Source organism: Petaurus breviceps, unplaced genomic scaffold, assembly GCF_028583685.1.
Source record: "Petaurus breviceps papuanus isolate PSGF00001 unplaced genomic scaffold, PetGlider_PUasm1.0 90823, whole genome shotgun sequence".
NCBI lineage: Eukaryota > Metazoa > Chordata > Mammalia > Diprotodontia > Petauridae > Petaurus > Petaurus breviceps.
In genome coordinates, this window is record NW_027187352.1 from 20,737,224 (window position 1) to 20,752,233 (window position 15,010).

The 15,010-nt window shown below is 37.8% G+C and overlaps 1 protein-coding gene across 2 annotated transcripts in view; it reads left to right on the plus strand.

The window, feature by feature from the left end:
- Nucleotides 1–15,010, plus strand: part of LOC138148347 (transmembrane protein 135-like) — a 147,186-nt gene that overhangs the window by 92,367 nt on the left and 39,809 nt on the right. Inside the window, exon 5 of one of the 2 annotated variants that reach the window (XR_011165035.1) lies at nt 931–1,110. The exons of the other annotated variant lie outside the window; for it this stretch is intronic. The gene's annotated coding sequence lies outside the window, so the exon portion shown is untranslated. The remainder of the gene's footprint in view (nt 1–930; nt 1,111–15,010) is intronic. 2 annotated transcript variants of the gene reach the window in all.

Here is a 15,010-nt window from a genome sequence, read left to right on the forward strand (position 1 = left end):
TATGCTGTTTTTTTTCTTACAAAATCACATTTTTTCAGTTCATCAGATATTTATTTTGTTATTTTTCAGTGTTTTCTAGGCCCTTTGGAAGATTCAGAAGGAATATAATGTAACAACTCTCTTCAAGAAACTCAGACTCTTGAAATCAAAAATCATATTCTAGTGGGAAGATAAAACAGAGAAACAAGAGGCAGTTTAAAAAACAAAACAATTCCCTCTGGGATGAGGTGCTGGAATGAGTGTTGTGGACAAGAAAACTTGGAGTAGAGAGGACTTTGGTTTAGAGACAGTGAATAAGGATTTCAGTCCTATTTCTACTGCTTACTACTTGTGTGACCTTATGCACATCATTTAACCTCATTAGGCTTTGTTTTCTTCATTTTTAAAATGGAGGGGTTGTATGAAAACATTTCCAAATAATCCTATAATTATTATAGTAGGACAGAATAGAGAAAGTATCTTGGTGCAGCTAGAGGCATTAGAAAGGCTCTGTGAAAAAGGTGGGAATTGAGCCGAAGCTCTTATCAATGAAGATGACTTCTTGGCACGAGAAAGAAGGTTGTTATTATAGGGAGAAATAGCGCAGTGCCTGGTACACAGTAGGTGCTTAATGAATGCTAGTTGACTGACAGCATGGGCAAAAGCTCTGAGGCTTGATTAGACCTGGTTTCTTCAGAGGACAGTGAGGAAATTAGCTTGACTGAGGTGGGGGTGTGTGCATGTGTTTGTTGTTTCCCCTTATGGAATCTATCCGTCCTAAGGGCAGAAACTGTTTCATTTTTGTCTTTGTATCCGCCTACATGCTTCATGAATGTTATTCTTGTTCGCCCTTGGTTTTCAGTACCAAAAGGTGATGTCTTGACTTGTGCTTGAATTGCATTTAAGTGAGTCAGAGGTGCACATAGTCGTCAGCCTCACTCTCTCTTCCAGAGTCATCAAAGTCCAGTGGCAAGATGAAAGTCAGGGCAGCTGGTGATGGCCTGGGATGCAGTGGATGACCTTGGTATCTTTGATGTCTGACCAAACTCCAACTTCAGCTGCTTTCATGGCCGTTGGAACAAATTGTTCTCATCCACCCATTCCATCAGGGGAAATCTTCACGTGCTTGAGGTAGACATCTGCCTAACTCACTGATGGGTTTCAGACCTATGGGTTACCTTCATCCTGTTTGAACCCATCTACCAAGGTTTTACTGGGGTGTGATTGCTGTGCATGCTACAGCTTCTGATTGATGAAAAAGGCAGGTCCTACTAGGAGCTTTCACACAGTTTGTTCCCACTCCTGAGATGCACTCCCTCTTCAACTCTTCTTTTCAGAATCCTTAGCTTCCTTCAGGGAACATATTGGTTGCTAGCTCCTTGGTGAAAATGTACCTGTTCCCCTAGTTGTTAGTATGCTTTTCTTCAAATGATGTTGTGTTTAGTTTTCCCTTTTCATATTATATCCTCTAACAGAATGTAAGATAGAGAGTGGGGACTGTTTTTGTTTTCTTTTTTTCTTTGTATCTCTTGCATGTGGCAAAGTGTCATGCACTTAGTAGATGTTTAATAAATGTTTGTTGAGTGAATTATTGCTGAGAAAGGCAACGATAAAGATGCCATTTTGTAGGATGACTTACGTTGCTTAGCACAGTGCCTGATATGTAGTAGGTGATTAACAAATACTTTTTGCCTGATTGACTGAAGGAACTTCTTTGATTTAGGGAAGGTCAGGTAGAAAAGATCACTTTTTTATTTGGATTTCTAATGACTAGGACTCGCAAGGCCCAGAACAGATATGGAGCTGTAAGTACTTTGTGATCTGGGTCCAGAGATAAGAATTGGAAATAGGCTTTTAAAAGAAATTATTGCTATATATTTTTAAAAATTTCCCTCTGCACCCTTTTCTCACCCCTCCAAGTAAGCCATTATGTATAATTAAAAAAAGTTAAGGAGAGAAAAATTTGACAAAACTAATATATCAAAAACAAATCTTCTCATATGGAGTGGTCCATATTCATTGTCCCCGACCTCTGCACAAAAGTGGGGGCAGTGAAAGTAGTGAGGAGTTTTCTCATGTCTCTTTTTTGAGACCAAGTTTGGTTGTTATAATTCTGCAGCATTCACGTCAGTTAAGTCAACAAGCATTTATTAAATGCCTGCTGTGTGCCAGGCACTATGCTAATAAGCACTGGGGATGCAAATAAAGGGGAAGAGACAGTCTCTGTCCTTAGAGAACTTACATTTTACTGGGGAAGATGAAATGTGAACATTAGGTTGAACTTGACATTCAGTTTCTATTATTGTTTTTGAATTTCATTGTTGAAATTGAAACAAATGTTGTAGTTCTGTATATATTTTTTTCTGGCTCTGCTTACTTGATATTATTTTGTCTTCCCATGATTTTCTGTTTTTATTGTATTCATCATTTCTTATAGTACAAGTCAAGTAAAATTATTTAATGTGTGCTTCCTATGTGCCAGACACTGTGCTAAGCATTGGGAATACAAGGAAAACTTTTCTTTTCCCCCCAAAATGTCCCTACTCTCCAGGAGATCTTACTCTAACTAAGGAGATAACATGCAAATAGCTAGGTATATATAAGATATGCAATGTAAGTGGAATATAATAGTACTGTTCCACTTTATGTATTATCATTTATTTAGTCATGCCACAGTTTATGAGGAACTATTTCGATTCCAGTGCTTTGCTACTAAAAAAAGTGGTGCTATAAATATTTTGTTGTCTCTGAGGTTTTTCTTTTGATATTGGCTTCCTTTGGGGGAATTGGGAGTATATGCCTAGCAGTGGAAACTATGGACCCAATAAAGGTATTACTATTTTTTCACATAATTACAAATTGCTTTTCAAAACAGTTGAACCAATGCACAGATGCATCACAGATGCATGAACACAATGCACATTAACACACCTGTCTTTCTGTAACTCCTCCAATATGGACTAGTCTATCTTTGCAAATTTTGAGTGTAAAGTGAAATTCTGGATTCTTTTCATGGTCATTTCTCTATTTCATAGTGAATGATTTGAGCCATTCTTTCATTTGGTGGCTAATAGTTTGTAATTCTTGTAATTTCTATGTTTATCACTATTATTTTTGCTTTTTGCTTTTTTGATAATGTGACTAGAACTCTTGCTTTTTTGGATGTGCCTCATACATAGTAAATTGTTCCAACCTCTTATTTTGTTTCTGTTTGTTTTTGCTCTGTACATTTTTTTTTTTGGTCTAAGCATAGTTAAACAGATAAAATGCCCTAATACTTTAAGAAAGTGAGAATAAGTCTCAAGAAGACCTTGAATGACCTCAATGGCCCTTGATCAGAATAGTATTTAGGTTGATTGAGGAAATTTACTAATGCCCAGTGAGTCTGTTTTAAAATAACAGACCAGGCAGGGCAAAGGAAGAAGGGAGAGGAAGACATTGGAACATATAGAGCTCAGCTGGAAAGAATTGGCAGCTAATGGGCAACCAGGAAAAGGGAAGAACTGAGTCTGTCAGAGAAGGAATAAACCAAGGAAGTCAATGGGGCCCTATGGGCCCTTTACAGCAAAATATGTCAGCAGATACTGTGAGTTTGACTAGTTTCCTCAGTGACTCTGTAAGGCTCGGAAAACAGTCTACCCTTTCTTGAACTTTCCTTACTGGGACCTCACTGCCAACAGACATAATATGCTTTGCTGTTTCTTTGACTAATATTTCTGGTAACCTAAATTTTTCCCTCAATCACAGGGATTAATTTAGAGAAAGATATAAATATAAATTAAGATAGATATCCATAGTTTTCTCTGTGGAAGAACTATCTTCATACTGGAAAGGGTACAAAGGACATGGCTAAGATGAAATTAAGGCTTGAGATAAATTAGGATGGAAGGAAACACCTAACTGCTTCAGATAAGTTCATGTCTTCAGGCACAGACATGTTATATCCCAGGATTTCAGGATTTGTCATAATAATATCATGATAAAAACAAAAAAGCATATATGTTAGCCACCATGAATTCATTAAAACTTGTGATGTCAAAACTAAGATCATGTCCCTTTCTGATATACTACACAGAGAAATGGTGTAATCTTACTATATATTTCAGGTAGGTATTTGATAAAGTATTTTAATGTATTCTTATGTACAAGCTCAAAATTATGAAATTGGTATTATTGTAATTAGATGGAATTGAAGCTGCTCAAAACCCATATCCATAGAATCTAATGTATTGATTTCATCCTAGATAAAAGAGTTCCATTGTTATGTGCTATAGGTCCTATATAAAAATAGGCTATTTTGTACCTGAATTGTATAGCACTCCTCATCTGGTGGCAGTTTTTTAATAGCTTTTGGAACACAAAGAAATGAGCTTTGCAATTTTATTAGTTTTCCAAATGTAAACTTGTAAAATGGTTGTCTATTAGTCACCTTGCTTAAGTAGAAGCTAAAAATCTGGAAGATAGAGTAGGACGCCATTCCAGGTCCTCAATCTCAATTAAATTGTAAATTAAGGTTACAGCAATGAAATTTTGAAAAATAGCCACCACTGTAGTGTTTTTTTGTTTTTGTTTTTTGCTTTTTGGAGGGCAGTTGGGGTTAAGTGACTTGCCCAAAGTCACATGGCTAGTAAGTGTGTCAAGTGTCTGAGGCTAAATTTGAACTGAGGTCCTTCTGACTCCAGGGCTGGTGCTCTATTCACTGTGCCACCTAGTTGCCCTTTTAGTGTATTTCTTATTGCTACATGGTAATAGCTTCCTGTGTGTTTCCAGTACCACCTTTGGAAAGAAGCAAAATTTAAGTTTGTTTTAGGGAAGAACTTCCCAACTACCCAAGAGTAGAAAGTGTTAACTTGGCAGAGTGAATTTCCCTTTGTTGTAGGTCTTGAAACAATAGTCTGTGGTTCAGTGAATGAAAAAGAGAATTCTTTTCAATGTATAAGTTAGTGTGAATGGTCACTGGGTTCCCTTTTAACTCTGAAGTTATGTGATTTTGTGATATGAGAATCAGAAATGACATAAAATGAAGAATATTTTGTCATTGAAATTAAAGGGCAAGAACAAAATTGTCATTGCTTCTGAATGTATATTTTTGTTTCTGATATATTTTTGTTTTATTTTGAGCCCCATTAAAGTACAAAAATAGCAGAGACCTTGTCTTACTTATCTTGAAACTTTTTGCAGTGCTTTCTAAGTATGTTTCATATCTAAATAATGGTAATAACTTGCATATTTGTAATATTTTTTTTGTAAATAAGACTATATATTTGTATAATTATATTATATATATTTATATAATTTTTGTAAATAAGACTTTAGAGTTTTTCTCCATGATCCCTTTGGATTTTTATGGTTACTTTAGGGTAGATATTATTGACCTCATTTTACAAATGAAGACATGCTCAGGGATTTTAAAATTATTTGTTCAGTCACATAGTTAGTAGTAGAGAAAAAGCACTGGCTTCGGAATCAGAGGAATTGTTTACAAATCCTCCCTCTAATGCTTACTATCTGTGTGATCTTGGTCAAGTTTGTTAACTTCTGTGGCCTTTAGTTTCCTCATCTGTAAAATGAAGAGGTTGGAATATATGGCCTCTCTAGCTCTAGAACCATGGTTCTGTTTCCATTTCTGGATACTCCTTTTCTTTGGCGTCATACTGCTTCTTTTTTTTTTTTTTTTAGAGCACAAGCTCATTTTAATAGAATGAAAGAAAATTATGAACAGTATCACTTTTTAAAAAATATATTTTCCCAATTACATGTAAAGACAATTTTAATTTTTTTCAAATTTTGAATTCCAAATTCTCTTCCTAACTCTCCTTCCCCCTCATTGAGAAGGCAAGCAATTTGAATGCTTTATTAACTTCTGATTTACATCATTCGTTTCCGCCAGATTTTGAGTTACAAATTTTCTCCCTGTTTTTCCCCCACCCATCCCCCCAAAACAGCAGTCCCACAGGATATCCCCACCTCCAATCTGCTCTCTCCCATATTTTCTCCCATACCCGTTTTGACTTTTCCAGTGGATCTCTATGCCTCAGTGCCTGTATATCTTATATCTTAATTACATGTAAGATTTTATAAATAATAGTATATATATATATACATGTACACACACACACACATATATACATATATATATTTGAATATTTGATTTTAAAACTTTCAATTCCAGATTCATTCCCTTCTCCCCCCCTGCCACCCACCCCCACTGGGAAGACAAGCAGTTCAGTATAGGTTGTACATGTGCGGCTAATGCAAAACAATAACGTAGTAGATATATTATAAAAGACTGACTATATTTCCCTCCCTCCTATCCCACCTCCCACTTGCTCTATTCTCTACTTTGATCCTGTCCCTTTTCAAAAGTGGGTGCTTCCAACTTCCCTCCCCCCCCAGTCTGCCCTCCCTTCCATCATCCCCCCTCTCATCCCCTTCCCCCCCTATTCTCCTGGAGGGTGAGATCCCCTATTTAGTGTGTATTTCACTCCCTCCTCAAGCCAGATTCAATGGGAATAAGGTTGACCCATTCCCTTTTGCCTTCCTATTCTTCCCCTCCATTGTAAGCATTTTCCCTTGCCTCTTCTGTATGAGATAGTTTGCCCCAGTCTGTCTCTCCCCATCTCCTCTCATTATATTCCTCTCACCTCTTAATTTTACCTTGTAAGTATCATCCCTTCCTGTTAAATTGGTCCCGTGCCCTCTATCTATGTATACCTGTAAACATATACACACATTCACATATGTATTCATATGCCCATATACCCTCATCTATAGACATATATGTATGTGTGTGTGTGTGTGTGTATATATATATATATATATATATATGCATATATATATTTCTAATTCCTTCAACTACTGAGAAAAGTTTCATAAATTACAATTATTGTTTTTCCATGTAGGAATGTTATAGTTCAACTTGGATAAGTTCCTTATGATTTCTTTTCCCTGTTTACCTTCTCATGCTTCTCTTGCTTCTTGTATCTGAATGTCAAATTTTCTATTCAACTCTGGTTTTTTCAGCAAGAATGCTTGAAAGTCCTCTATTCCACTGAATGAGCATATTTTCCCCTGAAACATGATACTCAGTTTTGCTGGGTAGGTGACTCTTGGTTTTAGTCCCAGCTCCTTTGACCTCTGGAATATCACATTCCAAGCCCTTAGATCCCTCAGTGTAGAAGCTGCCAGATCCTGGGTTATCCTGATTGTGTTTCCACAATATTCAAATTGTTTCTTCCTGGCTGCTTGTAATATTCTCTCCTTAATCTGGGAATTCCGGAACCTGGCTATAATATTCCTAGGAGTTTTCTTTTTGGAATCTTTTTCAGGAGGTGATCGGTGGATTCTTTCAACCTCTATTTTACCCTCTGGTACTAAAACATCAGGGCAGTTTTCTTTGAGAGCTTCCTGGAGGATGCTTTCTAGGTTCTTACTTTGGTCATGGCTTTCAGGTAGTCCAATAATTTTTAAGTTATCTCTCCTGGATCTATTTTCCAGGTCAGTGGTTTTTCCCATGAGATATTTCACATTGCCTTCTATTCTTTCATTTGTTTGGATCTGTTTAACAGCATCTTGATTTCTCATAAAGTCATTAGCTTCCATTTGCTCCAATCTAATTCTGAAGCAGTGATTCTCCTCATTGAGCTTTTGAGATTCTTTTTCCATCTGGCAAATTCGACTTTTTAAGGCATTCTTCTCCTCATTGCCTTTTTGAGCCTCCTTTGCCATCTGAGTCAGTCTGTTTTTTAATGTATTATTTTCTTCAGTCAGGCTGTTGACTCTCATTTCATAATTTTCTTGCATTGTTCTCATTTCTCTTCCCAATTTTTCCTCCACTTCTCTTATCTGCTTCTTAAGTTCCTCTATGTCCTGTAACCAGCTTGTATTTTCCTTTGAAGCTTTTGGTGCAGGAGTTCTGACTTCACTGTTTTCCTCCTGTTCCATGCCTTGCTCCTTCTTGTCCCCAAAATAGGAGTGTAATGTTGGAATCTTCTGTCTGCTTTGTTTCCTTTGCCTGCTTATTTTGCCCCTCAGTCACTTGACCCCTGGGCTTTTTGCCACAGTAGGACTCTGCCACCACACAGGGGAGTTTTTGTCCCAAAAGCTGGGGTTTTCTCAGCTGCTGGAGGTACTAGATGGGTGCCCTCTCTGAGGTCTCCACACGCTCTGGCAAGCTGAACACACACCCCAGGACCTCCACCCTAGACTGCAATCCAGATTCAAGCAGGTTAAAGCAAGAGCGATTACCTCTCAGACTGGTGCTTGGTCCCCCTACACTCTACAGGCTAGGAGCTGAAGCCGCCACATTGAGCTGGCTGGCTGTGCTGGTGTCTCAGCGGTTTCTCGCCCCGGGGGTAAAAGCCATGCACTCCCACTTACTGGGTCCCAAAATCCAGACTGCACTGGCCTCTCACCTTGTCCTTCGCATCAATGTATTGATAAATCTGGAAACGGCCACAGCTGCTGCTGATCTGGAGTCCCTCTGGCAGGCGGCTGGTCAGGTCCGCCCTGGGGCTAAAGCCTGGCGTGGGCCTGGGCTCGGCTCCCAGAGCGCTGTGCTGGCCGATTCCTGCAGGCCTGCGGGGCTGTCCTCAGCTGGAGGTTAGCTGCTCTGTGTCATTTTGTGGGGTCTGCAGCTCCAAAGTTTGTTTAGAGTCCCCTTTTTACATGGATTGGGGAAGGTGGAAGCCGGAGCCTCAAGATGGTCATGCTTCTACTCCGCCATCTTGGCTCGGCTCCCCCCCCCCTACTCCCCCATACTGCTTCTAAATGGCATAGCTGCTTAGATTCTGGACATTTCATAAAACATGATACTTAAGTGGATTTCTGACTTCACTGGTGCAGTACACTCTTCATTGTTGAAGATTATGATCTGCCCACACCTTCATGTCCTGTGCTATTGTCCATTTAATTGCTTTAAAGGAGGTTCATATGTTATATTCAGGATCTTTCTGTAGATCTCTGGAAATTATGTGGCTTCCATGTTACATGGCACACATCAGCTACCATCTGTAATCCTTGCTTTCGTTATATGGTATTCACACACCAGCCCATTGCCTTTTCCCATCATTTTTTTGTCAGATTGTATACATATTGCAGTCAAAAAACATGTAATAAGTATTGCCTATGTGCCAGGCATTGGTGAAAAAAAGACAAAAAGGAAACAGTCCCTGTTCTTGGACAGGTTACATTCTGGTGGAGGAGACAATATATAAATAGTCATATAAAATAATGATAAGATCATTTGGTGGCTATTGGAGAAGCTTATGGGAACCGGGAGAAGCTTTATACTGAAGGTGGTGCTTGAGTTGAATTTTGAAGGAAGTCAGAGATTCTTTATATTACTTTATTTTTGCTAGTCTTCTTTGGCAGTGTGTTACAACCTGCTCACATCTACCATGTACTTCACCATGCAGTTGGCACAGTGGATAGAGTTCTGGACCTGTAGTCAGGAAGATGTGACTTCAAAGACACTTACCTTTGTTTCAAATTTTTCATCAGTAAAATAAGGATAGTAACACCTACCTCTCAAGGTTATTGTGAAGATTGAACAAATAAGATAATTAAAAAAAACACATTTAGTATAATACCTGGCACATAGTAGGTACTATATTAATTCCTACTCCCACACCACCCCCTTTTCCTTTCAGTTCCCAACCAAATTGTCCTCTGGCTGACCTAAATCTTTAATTCTACAGAGACCAGTATTCTGTAACTTGCAGCCAAGAAGCATAACTAGAAGAAAAAAATAAGATAGGTCTTTGTTTTAAGGAGAATCTTGCTGTCATTAAAAACACTGGGCAGTTTCCCACAAGGCAATCCATCTTGTCATTTCTCCTCCTGTTCAGTTCTGGGCACATTTCATGCTCTGTCCACAACATCTGCCCAAGTTATATGTACTGACAGTCAGCTCTGTGCATTGTTCGTCCAGCTGCAGCATAGTCTTGATAATATTGATTCTTCATCTGCTTCATTTTAACATTTCCTCCTGTGGACACTTAGGTTGACTTCTTTTTTCCTGATTATATATCATACTTAGGAGACTGTGGTATTCAGGAATTGATGGACTCAGCACACTGTCATCTACCTCAGGAACCTGTGGAACACCTTACAATCCATAGGAAATCCTTTTTGCATTCTGTGTTTGACAGTTAACTTTCATCTTCTTATTTTATTTCACCATTGATGTTAATAATGATATTAACAAAGTCATCTCTGTTATATCTTTATTTCTAGGAATCCTGTGTGATTTTAATATATATCTTGGAGAGAACTTTTTGAAGCATAACTTTTAAGATGGTTGGTGTTCTTTGCATCTTTGGCCTATGAAAGGCCATAAGTCTGGGGAAGTCTCTGAACTCCTGAGAATTATGTTTTTAAATGCAAAAAATAAAATAAATACAATTCTAAAAGAAATCCAATTATATTGGAAGTTGTCAAGATATTTTTTAAAAAAATTCACAGACCTCAGGTTAAGAACCTGTAGACTATCATACCTCCATCAAATGTGTTTTTGATTTATGTGCATGTGTATATTATTATTATTATTATTATTTGCTTTTTTGGAGGGGGAACAGTAGGGCAATTAGGGTTAAGTGACTTGCCCAAGGTCACACGGCTAGTTTTTGTGTTAAGTGTCTGAGGCTGGATTTGAACTCAGGTCCTTCTAGCTCCAGGGCTGGTGCTCTATTCACTGTGCCATCTAGCCACCCCCGTACATATTTTTTAATGCAAATTTTTTTAGAGATGGGAAAATAAACAGTTTGGGAGTTACTGATATTTTACAGTAATTTTCTTTGAGTAGCAATAGGATCTGAGAGGTTTTTTTTTTGGAGGGCATTTGGGGTTAAGTGATTTGCTCAAGGTCACATGGCTAGTTTTTGTGTTAAGCGTCTGAGACTGAATTTGAACTCAGGTCCTTCTAACTCCAGGGTGGTGCTCTATTCACTGCGCCACCTAGCCGCCCCTAGATCTGAGATGTTAATGAAGTTTTTGGTATCCTGCCTTTTTCAGATGTATTGAGTTGCTAACTCTCAAAATTTTGTTTCATGCATTGTAGAATTCCTCTGAATATTCTTGGTCTAGTCTTGTTGCTTGTCTCATTTTTAGTACCATTTCTATATCCTCATTAGAGTTGAAATGTGGTTGTTCCAGTTTTTTTCATGAAGAAAAGAGAATGTGTTCTAGAAATCATAATAAAAGATGGAACTCCAGAAATAATTGAAAAATATAGCAGCAGTTGCAGTGCAGCACATGCTCATTCCATTTATGGCCTTTAATTAAAGTTTACATCCGGAGGTCTGGCATGTAATTATAGTGTTTAAAAAAAATTAACACAACTTAGAATGCTTCAGGCTTGAGACATGGAATGTTAAGTTTAAACACACTCTGGTGATCATGCTTGTATCACATTAGTCTGGAAAATAAATGCTCAACTAAATTTAAAGAAGTTGAATTATTTGGATGTTATGTATATACAAAGCCAACTAAACCAGTATAGTTAATAGCTAACTCATTGCATTCTAAGAAATGCAGTTTCTTATGCATTATCTGCATCCTTTCACATATAACCAGATTCCAGAACAACCTTTTTATTTCCTTGTGGAACTTTTCCATATTATCCATAGCCAATACTCAAGAGATTAAATAAGATAAGTCCTAAGTTCAAATGTAAACATGCACATTTCAAAGCCATTATTATTTCTCTTCTTTGGAAAACTCTGCTTTGGTATATCATTTGATTGGATTATTTTATGTTCTGTCTAAAAGACAGTTTAAAATAGTTAAGGCTTTCTGTACTTGTTTTGTTTTACCTTTTGAAATAAAAAGAAATAAGGCTTGTCTACATAGCTGATATAAGAAACTTTTGAAGTAAGAGTAAACAACTTATGCTTATTTGGGAGCTTAATTATGATTTTAAATAACTTGATGTAGCAGCAGACATTCAAATTGGAGTTAGATGACCTGGGGATGAAATAAAATTATGTACATTAAAGCATTTTCTAAGCTCCAGATTAGGGCAATATGTCATTAAAAGATTCTGAAATTTATTTCTTTTGTTTGAAAGAAGAAATTAGTATTTGAATGGCAAATGCCCAAACCTTTCCTCTTTTGATTATCTCCATTTCAATCTTTATATAGATTTTTTTGTACATTGTCATTTAGTTGTTACCCCTCTCCTCCCCTTTCCACCCCCATTAGACTTTGAGGCCCTTGAGAGCAGAGACTGCCCTTTTATCTTTATTTGTATCACCAGTGCTTAGCACAGTGCCAGGAACATTGTAGACACTTAATAAATGTTTATTGACTGACTGACTGGTAACTATCTTTCCTTCTCTGTCTCTATCTCTGTCTCTCTCTCTCTGTCTCTTATCAACTTGAGTGATAAACTTGTGGCAAATTTTCAGAAGTACGTCACAGATTTGCACTGAAGATTGGTTAATATCTACCAATGCTAAGTTTATATTTATCTTTTTTTCTCTCTCTTTTTTTTATTTTTTAGTTTACATCATTCATTTCCACAAGATTTTGAGTTACAAATTTTCTCCCCAATTTTCCCTACCCACCACCCCAAAACAGCGTTCCCACTGAATATCCCATCCTACAATCTGCTCTCTCCCATATCTTCCGCCATTCCCCCTTCAACTTTCCAGTACAGCATGGTGAATCTCTGTGCCCCGGTGCCTGTATATCTCATTTCCCAGTTACATGTAAAATATTAATAATAATATGTACATATATTTTTAAACATTTGATTTTAAAACTTTGGATTCCAGATTCTTTCCCTTCCTCCATTGTCACTCACCTTCACTGGGAAGATAAGCAGTTCAATATAGGTTGTACATGAGCAACTACTGAAAACATTTCCATAGTGGATATATGGTGGAAGACTGATTATATTTCCCTCTATCCTATCCTAGCCCCCACTTGTTCTATTCTCTACTTTGATCCTTTCCCTTTTCAAAAGTGGATGCTTCCAACTTTCCTCCCCCCCAGCCTGCCCTCCCTTCCATTATCCCCCCTCTCTTCCCTTTCTACTCTACTCTCCTGTAGGGTGAGATACTCTATTTAGTGTGTATGTCATTGCCTCCTTAAGCTAAATTCAATGAGAATAATATTGACTCATTCTCTTTTGCCTTCCTGTTCTTCCCCTCCGTTGTTACAATTTTCCCTTGCCTCTTCTATATGAGATAATTTACCCCATTCTGTCTCTCCCCATATCCTCTCATTATATTCCTCTCTCACCTCTTAATTTTACCTTTTAAATATCATCCCTTCCTATTCAATTGGTCCTGTGCCCTCTGTCTATGTATACCTGTAGACATATATGTACACACACTCACAATACGCCCATATACCCTCCTATATAGACATATATATGTATACATATATACACATACATACATACACACACACACATATATACATTTCTTTTCCTTTCAACTATTCTTATACTGAGAAAAGTTTCATAAGTTACAATTATTGTTTTTCCATGTAGGAATATAAGTAGTTCAACTTTGATAAGTTCCTTATGATTTCTTTTCCCTGTTTACCTTCTCAAGTTTCTCTTGCTTCTTGTATGTGAATGTCAAATTTTCTATTCTACTATGGTTTTTTCATCAAGAATGGTTAAAAGTCCTCTATTCCACTGAATGACCATATTTTCCCCTGGAACATGATACTCAGTTTTGCTGGGTAGGTGATTCTTAGTTTTAATCCCAGATCCTTTGACCTCTGGAATATCATATTCTAAGGCCTTTGTTCCCTCAATGTAGAAATTGCCAGGTCCTGAGTTATCCTGATTGTGTTTCTGGCTGCTTGTAATATTTTCTCCTTGATCTGGGAACTCTAGAATCTGGCTATAATATTCCTAGGAGTTTTCTATTTGGGATCATTTTCAGGAGGTGATCAGTGGACTCTTTTGACATCTATTTTGCCCTCTGGTTCTAAAATATCAGAGCAATTTTCCTTGAGAATTTCTTGAACGATGGTTTCTAGGTTCTTTTTTTGATCATGGCTTTCAGGTAGTCCTATAATTTTACAGTTATTTCTGCTGGATCTGTTTTTAGGACAGTGGTTTTTCCAATGAGATATTTCACATTGCCTCCTATTTTTTTCATTTGTTTGGATCTGTTTAATGGTATCTTCATTTCTCATAAAGTTACTAGCTTCCATTTGCTCCAATCTAATTCTGAAGGAATGATTCTCTTCAGTGAGCTTTTGAGATTCTTTTTCCATCTGGCAAATTCGGCTTTTTAAGGCATTCTTCTCTCCTCATTGCCTTTTTGAGCCTCTTTTGCCATTTGTGTTAGTCTGTTTTTTAAGGTGTTATTTTCCTCAGTCAGGCTGTTGACTTGTTGAAAATGTTCATCATTTTCTTGCATTGTTCTCACTTCTCTTCCTAATTTTTCCTCCACTTCTCTTATTTGATTTTCAAAATCCTTTTTAAGCTCCTCTGTGGCCTGTAACCAGCTCATATTTTTCTTGGAAGCTTTTGGTGCAGGAATTCTGACTTCACTGTCTTCCTCCTGTTCTATGCTTTGATCCTTTTTGTCCCCAAAATAGGAGTGTAAAGTTGGGTTGTTCTATTTGCTTTGCTTCCTTTGCCTGCTCATATTGCCATTCAATTACTTGATTTTTGGGCTTTTTGACACCGCAGAACTCTGCTACCAGAAATGGGAGCTTTATCCCAAATGCTGGGGTTTTCTCAGCTGCTGAAGGTATTAGTTGGGTGCCCTCTCTGAAGCCTCCACACACTCTGGCAAGTTGATCATGCACCCCAGGACCTCCACCCTAGACGGCAATCCAGATCCAAGCAGGGTAAAGCAAGAGTGATTACCATTCAGACTGGTGGCTTGGTCCCCTTACAGTCTGCAGACCAGGAGCTGAAGCTGCCACGTGGTGGCGGCTGCATGGCCACGGCACTTCAGCTGCTTGTAGCCCTGGGGGTAAAGGCCAGATACATTCTGAATTACCAGGTCCCAAAGTCCACACTACACTGACCTCTCTCTTTGTCCTTGGCATCTATGGG